We start from the raw sequence: 15,111 nt of genomic DNA on the forward strand, positions 1-15,111 counted from the left end.
TGCCCATCCCTTTCAGCCACATCTACATCTATCCTCCGTGTCAGAGTGCCCATCCCTTTCAGCCACATCTACATCTATCCTCCGTGTCAGAGTCCCCATCCATTTCAGCCACATCTACATCTGTCCTCCTGCCTCTCCTCAAGGCTGCGTACCCAAAGGAGAACAAGGCACTGCAAAATAAGTTGTTGTTATTGTTGTTGTTGATATTATTATTATTATTATTATTATTATTATTATTATTATTATTATTTTGCAGTGCCTTGTTCTCCTTTGGGTACCCTGCCTCGAACCTTGAGGAGAGGCAGGAAAGGAATTATTATTAGTATTATGGAATTATTATTATTAATAAAAATTTGTTTCTGTGCAAAATAATCAGTGTAGAAGCTGCAGCTTTATTTGGAAGTAAATCCTTTGGATCTGAAAGAGACCCGTTCTGGAGGAGTGCATAAATGATCCGGTTTCCCTTATTCTTCATGCTCCCTAAAATACCACCTCCCTGAATCCAATCCGCTCTCCTTCCCTTTGTAACAGTCGCCTTCTCTTAGGTTGCATCCACACTGAGGAAATAATCCGGTTTGACTCCACTTTAGCTCTCCTGGCTCAGTGCTATGGAATTCTTGTTCTCCTTTGGGTACCCTGCATCGACCCTTGAGGAGAGGCAGGAAAGAAATTATTATTATTATTAAAGAAATATTATTATTAATATCATTAATAAAAAATTCTTTCCTGCCTTTCTTCAAGGCTGAAGGAAGGGTGCCTTGTTCTCCTTCTGGTACCCTGCCTTGAACCTTGAGGAGAGGCAGGAAAGAAATTATTATTATTATTATTAAAGAAAAATTATGCAGCCTCTGTTCTTGAAGGAGTACCGGAAGCAAATGGAGCAGAATTGAAGCGCTGCATCATGGGAAATTTGCCACCTTGGAGGTTGGGGGGGGGTGTACCAGGGCCAAAGCAAAGTTCCACACCAGACCAATTCAGATTGAAATCGAAGTGATCTTGGAAACAATTTTTGTGAATTCGCTTGTTACCGAATTCACCTACATCAGGAGTCACTTTGGATTGGCTTTGGATCTGGCTCCAAAGTACTCCCCATAGAAAGCAATCACATGTGATAATCTATCACGTTTTAATGTGAATTTGCATGGTTGGACCAGGAGTGACTCCGGATTGGAACTGCAAAACCTGTTGTGTGATATCGTCATAAGAAAATAATTGTGGATTAACAAACATGTTTTTTCGGCATTAAAAAAAAGAAAATATAGGAGCTATGCAAACACCATGAATACATGGCATCCTGAAATCTCTATCATAGTGAACTTATTTTCCCAGGTAGGGCTAATGATGAGTAATAATTCGATCTTATGGGAATTAAGTATCCTAGTGTGTCATGGCAAGTAAGGTAAATATTAAGGTAGGGGAGAGCGGTGGGGAGAATATAAGGTTCTCAGCTTCCACACTTCAAAATGTACCTTGATGGCAGTGCTTTCTTCTTCTTCTTGAGCAGATAAAGTAATTGGCAGCAGTTTTATAAGTTCTCAGTGGTGTTGTAAAGTTCTGCTTCAAGCCAATTAGACTAAACCCTTCATTCACCCTTCCACACACTAGATCCTTGAAAATAGTTGCAGAATGTTAGACACCAAATTTAGAATGAACCTCTCATGCTCTGATTACTCACCTTGCCATGCACCAGAAAGAGTGTCAAGGTAACAGGACAGTGTTTCATTATGGGAGAACACTTCCAGCTGGTCAGTGGAGCTATATATATGTATATAATCATCTAATCAGGGCTATGTTAAAGACTGACTGGAAAGAATCTTAATTTGGAAAGGGTTACCTCGAAGGTAGCTGGGGCTCTTTTGAAGCAGCTTGGCAAAAATACTACAGCAGAAGCAATGCCATGTGGGTGGCAGTAGTTTTTCTCTAGGGAGTGAGGTAACGAACATGCCAGGCGAAATCAGTCTTGCCCACACAAGCCATCCTGAGAAAGCCTTCACTCATCTTATACATTTGTAGACAAACTCAGACTACTGAGTCAGCCTCCAGACATCCCGTAAATTGTCTCTGTCTCATCTCTTTCTGCATATTGTTATTTGTTTAGGTGTTTACTTTGTAATACTCAAGCATGAGGATGTACTTTTAGCCAGGGCAGAAAATGAGCATAGATTTCTCAGTATGATTTACCATGCCTTTCTATATAGATTTAGAAGAGCTTGGAAAAATTACTTTCTGGGTTATTACTTCTAGAATCTTCCAACCTGCATGAATACTGGGAGATCTTGGGAGCTGTAGTGGTAACCAAAATCATTTTTCCCAAGCTTTGGCATTTAATCTGTAGTAGGTCCCATTGTATTCATGTATTCAGATCATTGCCTATAGGGTGCAGCTAAAGTACTATGTTGACAATACATTTGTCGTGCTTGAATACCACACCCATTGAAAGCTCTTCTCTACCAATGGAGCACTAATCTGTTACATTGCTTCTTTTTGTAATCGATAGATATATAGTCTAACAGAATACTAGTAAACAATTCAATTAATATGAAATGGTGAGAGGAATAGTGTTGCAAAATGGAAATCCTATCCACAGAAAAGCTATTGAGTATTGGGGAGAATTAAATAAAATCAGTGGTGTATGGTATAATTGATAGACAGCAACAATTATTATATTAAAAGACAGAGTTTTTTTTCTGAATATCATTAATAACAAGTGTAATTTACCAGTTTGGTGTCTACAGTAACAAGCACCATAACTACAGGTAGGAGGAGGCATTAGCCCATCATACAACCATTTATTTTGCATTTTTAACTGGAAAGGTGGAGATACCAAGCACTAATTCACTCATGCATTCTTTTCATTCTGTTATCATAGTATTAAATGGAGACCAGCAGGTATCAGTGAACAACTGCAGACCAGTAGGCAACACAGAAACAGCTTTTACAGCACCTGAAAGCCATGGTTCTTCTGTTCCAGAGGGGACATAGTGCTGTTTCCCCCTCCCTTCTTCTTCTGATAGCTTAGCCAAGTGGAGAGAAAAGTACACATGGGGAACAATAATTCTCACACTTGTTTTGTGAACTAATCTTTGATTCTACATAGAATGGCTGTCCCAGCTGCTTTTCCAGTGGTAACAAACACACTAGACCAACCAAAATTATTTTAAATCAGAAACAGTTGGTTTGTGAATTCAGTTCTTTTGGACATGGATGTAAGAACCATGGCACAAGCACAGTCCATGACTCATCTGAAGAATGCTGCTTCACAGGCATATTACTTGCAATGAAAAGAGGTTCTGGAAAATGGAAAATATGCAGACCTGGGGAAGAGTATTTCTTCAGGAAAGCCATAATTTGCTATCTAGAATCCTTGAAAGACAGTAATTCCTGCCATGTAACCTTCTGGCCAGGAGAGCAGCTAAAAACACATCCTTTATTTATAGTCTGATTAGATCAGCCATATATTTACTTCTAATCAGGTTAGGTAAGTCATTCACTCTGACACTTGATTAGAATGTTGTAAGGCTTTAAGGTATGTTAAGAGATACTCTATTACATAGAAATAGATATTAGAGATATTACATATGAGCCATACGTCAATCTGTACCTCGAAAAAGAACATTGTGAAAATTGCTCCTTTAAATCAATAGAATGCTCCAAAGGGAAAACTTGCATAATGGGGTTTCCTTCCATTTTGTCTATCAATTCAAGGAGGCTTTGGGGGAGGAGGATCAGAATCCAGTTTTTTATGGACTAGTTTCATGGACTAGTTCAAGGGGTGTTTGTTTTTGTAGGGAAAAGAAATCTTCATCAGTTATAAAGAGGCAACATAGTAGAGAGAAGGCTAGGCTGACAACTTCTGTATAAAATCATTTATTTGAGATGCTGCTGGGAATTTTTTTATCTGGAATTTTTTTATTCAGATTTACAGTCTTACACATGAAGCCTACACTAGTACTTTTCAAGATTGCATCAGACTGTAAGTCTGGAGTGGGCAATTTTGGTGGGTCTATGGACCAATTTTCTTCACAGAATCTTCCAGGCATTGCACCCTGCTTCTGTGTGCTGTTCAGATTTGGCACCACAATAGCAGCAGACATTTTAGAGAGAGAAAACAGACAATTTTGGCTTGAAACAAGGTATGTGGGGAATACCTATTTTGTTTTAAAAGGGAATTGCACAACCAGGAGGCTTCCAGAATCACAACTGTGATTTAAAACATGCATGCTCTTCCATGGGTCTTGCTTCATATGCACCAATATTTCACAGATGAACATCAGGACACATGTGTCCAAAAAGCATCAGAATGTAGTCAAGAGGGCAAAGGTTGTTAATGAGAAAGAGCAGATAAGCTTGGAAAAGCTGTAGTAGTTTGTTTGTGCCTGAGCATACTGGGAAGGACAAGATTTTGCCCCCTCTTATCCTCTCTCTCCTACTGAATCAATTGAATACAGGTTACTTTTGTACTTTGAACTCTGTTTGCAGAAATTAAAGTAAGCTGAGCACAAAGGATAATAGGAGGCGGAATGAGGCACTGGGGCAAGTTAAAAGCAGCTAGAAAAATATATAATGACAGAGGATTAATCAGTGTCTCTGCCATCTCAAGATAGTTGCAGGTATGCTGTTTTAGGGTGAAAATGTAGGGATAAAAAATTTTGTGTGTGTGTGTGTGTGTTTGTTTTTTTTTTTTTAAAAAAACCATGCCACTGAATTCAGCAGCATGGGGGCAGCATAAGTGTGTGGAGAGGGCATATGTGGCTGATAAACTTTGTATTGCCTAGGGGACACAAGACTACATGACTGACTGCTGTAAACCAAATGATTTTTAAAAGAATTCCCCCACAAATAAAAATCTACCATATCAAGCAAATATCTAAGGTACAACCATTCTTCTTGACATCTGGTTTTCTATGCAGATGTACTTTGACAATGTCTTCAAGCTGTGGATAGTTGAATCCATGGATAAAGAATCAGTGGTCAGAGCTGATCCAAGATATACCTAAGTCTGACAAGATGGCGCATCCACCCCTTTAGTGCACATTCAGTACCTGACAAATCCAATAGTTGAATTTTATTTACCCATATTCAGCAGGATCTTCCATCTATCACACCTAATGTGTTTAGGACAACCAGGACAAGTGTTATATGACAAAGTCACCTCTTTCCTCCAACAGAGAGGAATAGTCAAGAGGTTAAGAACAATAGCCAGTAGGTTGCCACTGCTGCCCTCCCATGATATGCCACCTGAGGCACCCACTTTATTCTGACTAATCGTAAGGCCAACCCTCACAGATTCTGCATTCGGTTATGGAAAATTCCCAAGGTTGTTTGTTCTGCAGCTTAGTTCACAGAAATGCTGGCATCTTTTCTTCTTCTTAGCCTGTCTATTTGTTTTTAACCAACTCAAAAAGGCTATGAGGCCCTCCAGCTCAGCACAGCTGCCAACTTGAAACAGACACCATGTTTCTATTCAGATTTTTTTTTGTTGTTTTGTTGTTGTTCTCAGAAGAAGAAAAGGTGAACCACCTGCATTCTAACTGTGGATTTTCAGGAATTTCATTAGCTGATTTTATAATTTTCACTTGGCTCCTTCCACTCCAGTGTGGGGGAGGAGATGGATGTGTCTCTTCACCTCCTTTTTCACAGTCTTCATCTTACACACACACATGCACACTTAATAACCCATTAGCATCGAGCAGATTAGCATAATGAATCCAAATCAAGTTGACTCATCTGCTCACTTATTTCCAGCAGAAGCATTTGTAGCCACTGGATCACCCATGAGTTATCACACTGTAACAACTTTCCTGTCACAATACAGAAAATTCAATATGAGACAGAGGGAAAGGGTCCAAGCTAAGAGTAACTATCTCCTACTTAAAGCAGTCACTATGGACAATTATGTGAATAATAATGAAGAAAAATAGTTTCCCCCACCACTCCAGTAGCAACAGGGGCAGCCATTGGGATGTATCTCTTTCTGTGATGTACAGCTGCCCCAGACAGTAAAAACAAAAACCGCAGGCTTAGTGTAGACCCAGGACTAACGGGGCATTGCTTCCATTGTGAAGTACAAAACTAACTCTCCCCCAGCATTCCATGTACCTTCATCTTGACACACAAGTGCAAATAAACACCCCTAAGTCCTGTTTGCCAATAGGAGATAAATAAGAAAAAGAAATACACTGTAGTTTTGCATTTGAAACTCACTTAATTGATAGCCCCATCATGACCTAAGGGAATAAAATAGAATTTGCTTCCAATGCTGTCATGATAAAAATAATTTTGGAGAGTAGGGGTATAATAGTGTTTTGTTGCATGTGAATTTCAAAGTAAAAAAATAAAATGACATGAGCCTCTATGACCATGTATATATACAGATTGCCTGCTTCTGCTTCAGAAATCTTTTCTAACAATAAGAGGAAAGGATTCTTTAGCAAGTAACATCACTCCCAATGGGTCCTTGAATAGTCATGTCAGCAGACAGACCAGTCATTCTCTGGATCATCATTTTCCCTACCCCATTTGCCTGTGGGATCTTAGCTTTTCCCCTGCTCCCCAAAAATAAAGTCCATCTGCACCAATGCTTGGAAAGTTAATCTTTAAAAATAATTCATTGTTAGTACTTGTTGTACTGCTCTTAAAAGTGATTCATTGTCACTAGTCATTGTAATTCTATGAAACTAACATTTCATTACTCCTTGAATTGTTCGTTGCTTTTTCTTTAACCTTTTTATCCTTTCAGATTAGCCTGGTTATGAGACAGAAATAGCTTTGATCACCTCAGTGGATGACCTTCTCTAAGAACTGGACAAAGGGAGTCCACCCCTATTGATTCTGTTGGATGTATTAGCAGAATTTGACACCATTGGTCATGCTATCATTCTGAGCCATTTAACTGATAAAAAGTTTTGGGAAACTGTTTTGCAGTGGTTCACGTAACTGAGCATCCACAGAGAGTGTTTCTGGGAAGGAGGACTGCTGTTCAGTCTCATGGCTGCTAGCTCCTGTACTTTTAAACATCTACACAAAGTTGCAATGGGATGTTACCCAGAGTTTGGGTTTGGGGGTAATGAATACACTGATGATAGCCAGCTCTGTCTTTCTTTTGGAACTGATGTCATAGAGGCTATGGAAGTTCTCAGTCAATGTCTAGATGCAGGGAAGGACTGAATGCAAGTCAATACACTCTATCAATACAAGATAGAAGTTCTGTTTGTCAGTAGGAAAGCTAACCTGGGATTGGAATCGCAGTCTGTTCTGTATGGCGTTGCACCCTCTCTGAAATACCAGGTTCACATATTGAGGTGATAATAGATTCAGCACTGCTTCTGGAAGACTAGCTTACAACTGTGACCAGGGGTTCCTTTGTCCAGTTTCAATTGGTGCACCAGCTATGAAACATCTTAGAGAGGCCATTTCTGGCCACAGCAGTAATGCCTGAATTTCCTCCCAGTTATAGTCCAATAATGTTCTCTACATCGGATTGCACTTCAAAGATGTGCAGAAACTTACAGCTAATACAAACACAGGTGGCCAGGCCATAGTCAGGTGTGGGCACTGGATCACATATCATCAGACTCACACCAGGGTGACCAGATGTCATAACCACAAAGGAGGACAAGGCACCATAAAATGTAGAACATTACCAAATGAAAGTTAAAAATACTAACATAAATATAAATTTACGCTACTTAGTCATGCTCTAAATGGAGGACATTTTGGAATTCCTCCTGGATAGATGATTGAGATGTAGGACATGTTATGGAAAAGGAGGACATCTGGTCACCCTGTCTCACACTTTCTTCACTTGCTTCCAGTCTGCTTCCAAGCTAAATTTAAGGGGCTGGTTTCAATGTTTAAACCCCGAAATATTTTGGGACAAGGATATTTCAAAGACCACCTCCTCCCATATATGCCTGTTCAGAATTTGCTTATATGTTCCCTCACTTCGAAATGGTTGGTTGGTGAGTACTCAAGAGACGTGGCTTTCTGTGTACAGTATTATTATTATTATTATTATTATTATTATTATATTTTCTTATATCCCACTTTTCTCCCAATACAGGGACTCAACACGGCGAACAATAAGTATAAAACAATGCAATTTAAAAACAATACAATATTAAAATATATAAATATAAAAATTAAAAAACAATTAAACAATTTTAAGAATTAAAACAGTTATAAACTAAAATATAACATGTTAAAATACAAACCATTAAAGTTTGTATAGCCCAGAATTAAAAATCCAGTCCTTCTCAGCTTAAAAGGCCTGACTGCAGAGGAATGTCTTTACCTGGAAGGACAGTAAGGATGGCACAATCCTGGCAGCCAATGGAACTGTTGCAACAGAGAGTTGTATGCTCCCTGTAGCCAGCTCCAGTTAATAGTCTGGCTGCAGCTCTTTGGACCAGCTAAAGTTTCTGAACAATTTTCAACAGCAGCCCCACATAGAGTGCATTGCATCAGTCCAGATGGGATGTAACCAAGGCGTGTACCACTGTGGCCAGATCTGACTTCTCCATGAATGGGTGCCTGCCAACTGCCACTCCAGTCTCTGCCTCATTCATTTCATTGCTGCTAGCTCCTTAGAAAACCAAGGGGCTGGACCAGCTCCACTCCATGAGATGGGGCACTTAAGAGCAATCATGTCCACTGCCCTGGTCATTTCTCCATTCCAGAGATCAACCAGGGCTTCAACAGGACAACTGCCAAGGCAGCAGGAAACTCCCAAGAGCCATCAGGAATCCATATGGATCCATAAGCCTCCTGGGGCAGACCATCTTAATGGGTCCCCCACTCCTGCAGAGGTTCTGAGTTCCAGCAAGTCTAAACCTGACCAGGAAATGATCAATGGAACAGTAGAAAGCTCCTCCATTCCCAGATCACCATTATCCTCCCCCTGTACAGAACACAGGGTCTAGAGTGTGCCCAATGTCATGAGTGGGTCCAGATACCACTTGGGACAGCCCCATGGTTATCATGGTGGCCATAAAGTCCTGAGCCACTCCTGACAGGATAGCCTCGGCATGGATGTTAAAGTCTCCTAGCAAAACAAGCCAAAGAGACTCCACCACCACCCCGGCTAGCTTAGGCAGGGAGACTGTTGTGCAGTGGGGTGGGTGGTTCACCAATTATTATTATTATTATTATTAAACTTTATTTCTATAGCGCTGTAATTATACACAGCGCTGTACAAAGTCGGTAAAATTAAAGAGAATATAAAAGCCTGCCCAAGGCGTACATTCTAAAATAATAACAATTAAAAGAGGAATAGATAAAATTACCATATAGAAAAGAAAAAACAGATTAAAAACATCAAATATCAATCAAATCACATCACATCAAATATTGTCAGACAGCCAGATGACAATCACAAATTCCCTGAGAACGCTTCCCTAAACAATATGGTTTTCAGCTCAGCCTTAAAGCTGGTTAGGGAAGTGATGAGCCGTGCATGCAGAGGAAGAAGGTTCCAGGAATGAGGGGCAGCAAGAGAGAAGGGACGGATCTGGGATGGGGCAGAGAAGATCCTGGGTTGAGAGAGGAGACTTTGGCTACCAGAGCGGAGAGTGCGAGTAGGGATGTAGGGAGAGAGAAGATCAGTTAAATAAAGAGGGGCCAGCCCATGGAGGGCTTTAAAGGTGAGTAGCAGAAGTTTGTACCTGATGCGGAAAGGAAAAGGGAGTCAGTGAAGGGAAGACAACAGAGGGGAGACATGATCATAACGGCGAGCGAGTGAAATAATGCGTGCAGCTGAATGCTGAACAGAAATTAATGGGTGGAGGTGAGAGAGAGGAAGCCCTGCCAGGAGGAGGTTACAGTAGTCTAATCGTGAGACCACTAGGGCATGGACCAGTGTTTTTGCGGTAGAAGCTGAGAGATATGGACGGATTTTGGCGATATTATAGAGAAAAAATCTACAGACTTTGGCTGTAGTCTGGATCTGAGGGATAAATGACAAAGAGGAGTCAAAGATGAAACCAAGACTACGGGCTTCCTGGACCGGCTGGATCGAGATTTTATTGACGGAGATAGAAAAGGAATAGTGAAGGGTGGGCTTAGGTGGGAAAACAAGAAGCTCGGTCTTGGACATATTGAGCTTCAGACGCCGATGGTGCATCCAGCTGTTAAATAGGATGACACTTGCTGCTCTAACTCTGGTGAAAGATTAGGGGTGGAAAGGTACAGCTGGGTATCATCGGCGTAAAGATGGTAGGAGAAACCAAAAGAACTGATAAGTTTGCCAAGGGAGAGTGTGTATAAAGAGAACAGAAGGGGACCCAAAACAGAGCCCTGAGGAACTCCAACAGATAAGGGGACAGAAGACGAGGTCTGACCACCAACAATCCCTAATCTGTCCAGGCTGCCCACATGTAGACTGAGGGATAGGGCGCCTGGTCAGGAAGATAGTATCCTGATAATTCCGATAGACTACTGCAACTCCACCTGCTGCTGCACAGAGAATCCTGGAGCGCAAAACTGAGAGAAATTACTCCACCTCCCCACCCCCCCAGCCTCATCCAACCAGTTATATGTAATACAGGCTGGGTCAGCTTGTTCATCAAGTGGCTTAAATTCTCCTGAGGACCACATCATAACAGGTCTCTGACCACTGTTTTACCATTCACTAACCTGGCATTCAGCGGCAGTATTTTCAACCTGGGGGGTTGCTGCCTTAGCTATCCAGATTATTTTGGATTATTAGCAGCACCTCAGATATGAAACTTTCTCCCTAGGGATCTCAGGTTGGCTCCATTCTTCTTGAACATCTATTGGCATGCAAGACTGCATTATTTTGTATAGCCTTTGGTCCTTAAAAATAGCAGTGACTTTTCTAATTAATTCTCTGTGTATTCAGAAACTCTTTTGGTTTGTTTTTCAAGAAGCCTTTTACTCTTTAATCTGTATTCTTTGCCTATGGAGCCCTGCAGTTTAAAAGACAACAAATTAACTTGTAAAATAAATAAAATCAATAAATTATTAATGTCGCTTAGTTTTAGCACTATGATCTGTCAAGAGAAAGATATGAGGGCTACCTGTAAACTTCATACACTGAATACTTCTGCAGAGCTTTGGCTTAGACCTTAGCTGTTTTTCCTAAATGAGAGCAGCTGCAATGAATTTCATGCCATCTGCAATCTGTTGCTGGGCATGTGTGCTTTAGTAAACTGGCAATCAAGGTTAGCACAAACACATGGCCTTACCTTTCCTCTCTGTTAAACTTGTTGTATAAACCACCCAGTTTGTTCATCCTCCATAGAGAAGACTGAATGTTCTTGGCAGATACACAGGTGACTCAGGCATGATTCAGAGGTAGAAGCAAATTTCTTAACAACTTGTTATGGATCTCATGTGTGGCCACTTGTTGCTAGAAGCCCTCTTTCAGTCCTGTTCATACCTGAACACAGCACTAAAGCACACAATGCAGGAAAAAAAATACATTTCTTTTGAAGACACATACACACCATAATAAATAAAATGAAATTCAACAACACTCCTCATATTAGCATAGATTTATGCTAATTTGTAAGTATAGATTTAAATTTAAAAATTATTTCTGTAATTTAAGGAGAAATATGATACCTCCCATCCTAGAGGAATACTGTGGCCAAGTAATCTCTGTGGTTGCTCAGTCTATTGTCCAAATGTTAAGAGGGGGGCAGTGATCAGCTTCAAGGCCTTTGCTCTTTCTTCTTGTAGTTCTTTGGCTGGAGTCCTCTATCATCTTATCCTTAACTAAGTAACTTCTCCTGGCCCAACCTCCCAAAATTGGATGAAAACATCAATCAACCATGCTCTGATCATTGGCAGAATAGTCCTTCTTTGGATCAGGCCCGAAAAAGTTATATAGTTAAGGATAAACTGATACAGGTTTCCGGCCTTTATCATTAAAACAAACGTAGGCGAGTTACAGACTGCCCGTTTGGGGCGGACTGTAACTGGTCCTTTTCCCGCTGTATCGGGGCCTCATCTGCCACAGTGGCAGCCTCTGAGGCCCCGATCCGCCACTTTCCAGGCTGCGGGGAAGTGGCAAAAGGGCGCTTCCCTGTGGCCTGGAAAGGGGTGTCCTTAGGGCTTCATGCCCCAAGGACACCCGATGGCGGCGGGGACCAAGAGAAAGGGGCCGCTCGGCCCCTTTCTCATTTGTGTTGCTGGTGCAGCTGTGTAGAGGCTGCGCCAGCGACACAAATCCTGGAAGGAGCTCCGATACGGAGCTCCTTCCTACGCTGCCAAAAGAGCGCCCCATGCGCTCTCACGCGGCGTGAGTACATCACTTCCATGCTGCCTCGTTTGGAGGTGGCATGGTCGTGACGTAGCAATGGCGGCCCCCGTGTGGAACGGGCACCGCCATTTTATACGGACCCAGTCCATATTAGGGTTAGGGGCATCAGGAAGTGACGCCCCTTCCTAACCCTAATATGTCCTGGGGACGTACTTTGTGCCTGTTTGTAACGGGCCTTAGGGTCTCCAAAGTGCCTCTCTTTGTGCCTCTCTCTTCCAAATATGCAGTTTTATGTACACTTTCTCATAATATAGACATGTCAGATTTTTTTTTAAAAAAATTAGAGTACTAAAACACAAAACTTAAAAAAATACAAATACATATTGGCTTACATGTCAATTCATGGTGTGCAAATTAGATACATCCACATCAAGATGCAAACCAAATGAATTTTGCTCAAATCCTAGCTGTAGGTTAATTCATAGGATTATCACATACTTTTTAAAAAAGATTACTAGAACTGAAACTGTTCTGTTTCATCTGGTATGCTCATGTGTTTTTCTTTTTCTTCTACCCATGGCAATAAAATAAAGCACTAAGCTGTATAGTTCTTCCAGGTGGCTTATATAATGAATAAAGTTCCTGCCTAACAAAGCTCTCATAATTTCATTGTGGTTCTGCCTAGCTCCCTTAGGGAAGAGGAGAAGAATGTAGATCTGTAAAATGGATTTTTACTCAACCCGCAGGCTCTTTCATCATTAGGTAACGGAACCATAGTGGCTACAACAGTTTAGTTAGATTCTTATGAATGGTTTTTATAACTGTAGCCTTGTGGAAATTGTATAGTTATTAGAACTGTATGGACAGCACTGTAACAGTTGTACAGAAAAATAAGTGGAAGTGTTGCTTGGCTACTAATCAATGTATAGAAGATTTATTCAGAATGGAGCAAATTAATGTGCAATTCAGGTTCTGCCCTATGATTCTAATAGAGTTATCTAATGACCACTGCCAGCAAATCTGGTTTTGGATGGAGTTCAGTGAATGTCCTAAGCAGCTGGATAAAAACAACAACAGTGAAGACATGTAGGCTAAATGCAGTTATTTTTCATTTTCTGCTTTCTAACCTACAGAAGGCATACAGTATATTGATGTAGTTATCATCTGTCTGTCTGTCTGTCTGTCTATCTATCTATCTATCTATCTATCTATCTATCTATCTATCTATCTATCTATCTATCATATAGTTAGCAGATTTATACCCCACTTTTCTACAAGAGTTCTCAAACATTTGTAGAAAGTAAGCTCAGTCTTTTCAAGGACTTCCTGTTGTGTATATAGAGCCAACTTACAAAAACTGTGTCTCAATCTTCTGACAGACACATTGAAGCCAAGGATGAGCAGTCTACCATGGTATAAAAACTGATACAGTGTAATTTTTTCAGCATCAGACTAGAACTGGAAAGAAAAGGGTTCAAATCCTCCCTTAACCATGAAGATCACTGGCTGACATGGGTCAGTCACTATCTCTTGGGGCTGCTGTACAGAGGATGGGTGGGGAGAGGAATACCATATGTATCCCACTGAACAGCTCAATATAAATGATATGCATACATTTTTGACATATCAGCTCATTCATTTCAAATATAAATCTTGCCATATAAGACTGTGGTTCTTTACCCTGGTGATTTTATCAAGTTCTGTTGGCATAAATATCAACATCTAAATCTACTAAGGAGTGAAATTGACAAACATTGAGGTTGTACGAGAACAGGAACTGAGAGTTTCTGATAGATGAAGGGATTTCCCTGAAAGATGAGATCTGAAGGGAGATTTTGGGCCAAGTCTCAAGAAACATGCAACATGCAATGGTAGGGATGCTCCCTTGCCCCCTCCCACTGTTTGCTGATGGGAAATTCACATGTTTGCCATTCGGAAAGAGCAACCCCTCACCCCAGGAAATCAATAGGATAGTTTTAAACTTTGTAAATAAGTGTACTGTGATATCTGAGCACAGTAGTTCCTCCACTCCCTTTTTTAAAGCTATTGAAATAGGTACTACTTTCTGTGTTTATACACAATGGATCTGTATGTTGTGTTATGAAATAAGTATGACAGAAGAATGAAAAGTGACTTATAGGTTTTGTAATTTATGCTGCAGTCAGCTGGTTTTAGTGATGTTTTCTTCAGAGAAAGCACATGAAAAAATCCAATAGAATAGACAGAATCTTAAGAGAATTGCTCTGACCTAGTGATTCATGATATTATGTGGAAATGTTGATGTATTCAAGAGGTCATGACCTTCTCCATTCAGCTGAAGCAAGCCTGGTTCACTCATGGAATCAAACTCAGATCTCTGCATCTTCTATGGTGTGTCTTTCTGGTGAACTGGTCTGTATACCAGAAGCAGAGATAGACAAGTAGGTAAACAGGTAAACAGACAGATGCATGCACCCCCCTCTTTATTGTCTCCCTCTTTTTTCTCTTAGTAGAAAGTGCTGGCTCCACTTTGATTGGCATTAAAAAGGGACCACATTAAAGTTCATGCTTTCTTTTTTAAAAGCATAAGCTTGCCCTTCAAACTCTCTTTACAAAGATTTCAGTTAATTGTACTTCTCTTTGAACTAGAAAACTTGTCCAAAGAGCAGGATGGGAGGAGGGCAGGGGTTAGTTGCTTTTGAAGAAGAATGTGCATTCATTATACTTTCATCAAATTAAAAATAATTAGGTAATTATATTGATTTCATGTCAAAGAGATACAACTGGATAAGCAGCTGAACAGATTAGCTTCAATTATTAACAGCCCTGAGGAACCCTTTCACAGCTGAAATAAACTGAACATGCACAATAATATTAATGATAGCCAGGGTATCATGGCCCAGAAATGC

The sequence above is a fragment of the Sceloporus undulatus genome, chromosome 1 (assembly GCF_019175285.1).
Source record: "Sceloporus undulatus isolate JIND9_A2432 ecotype Alabama chromosome 1, SceUnd_v1.1, whole genome shotgun sequence".
Classification (NCBI taxonomy): Eukaryota; Metazoa; Chordata; class Lepidosauria; order Squamata; family Phrynosomatidae; genus Sceloporus; species Sceloporus undulatus.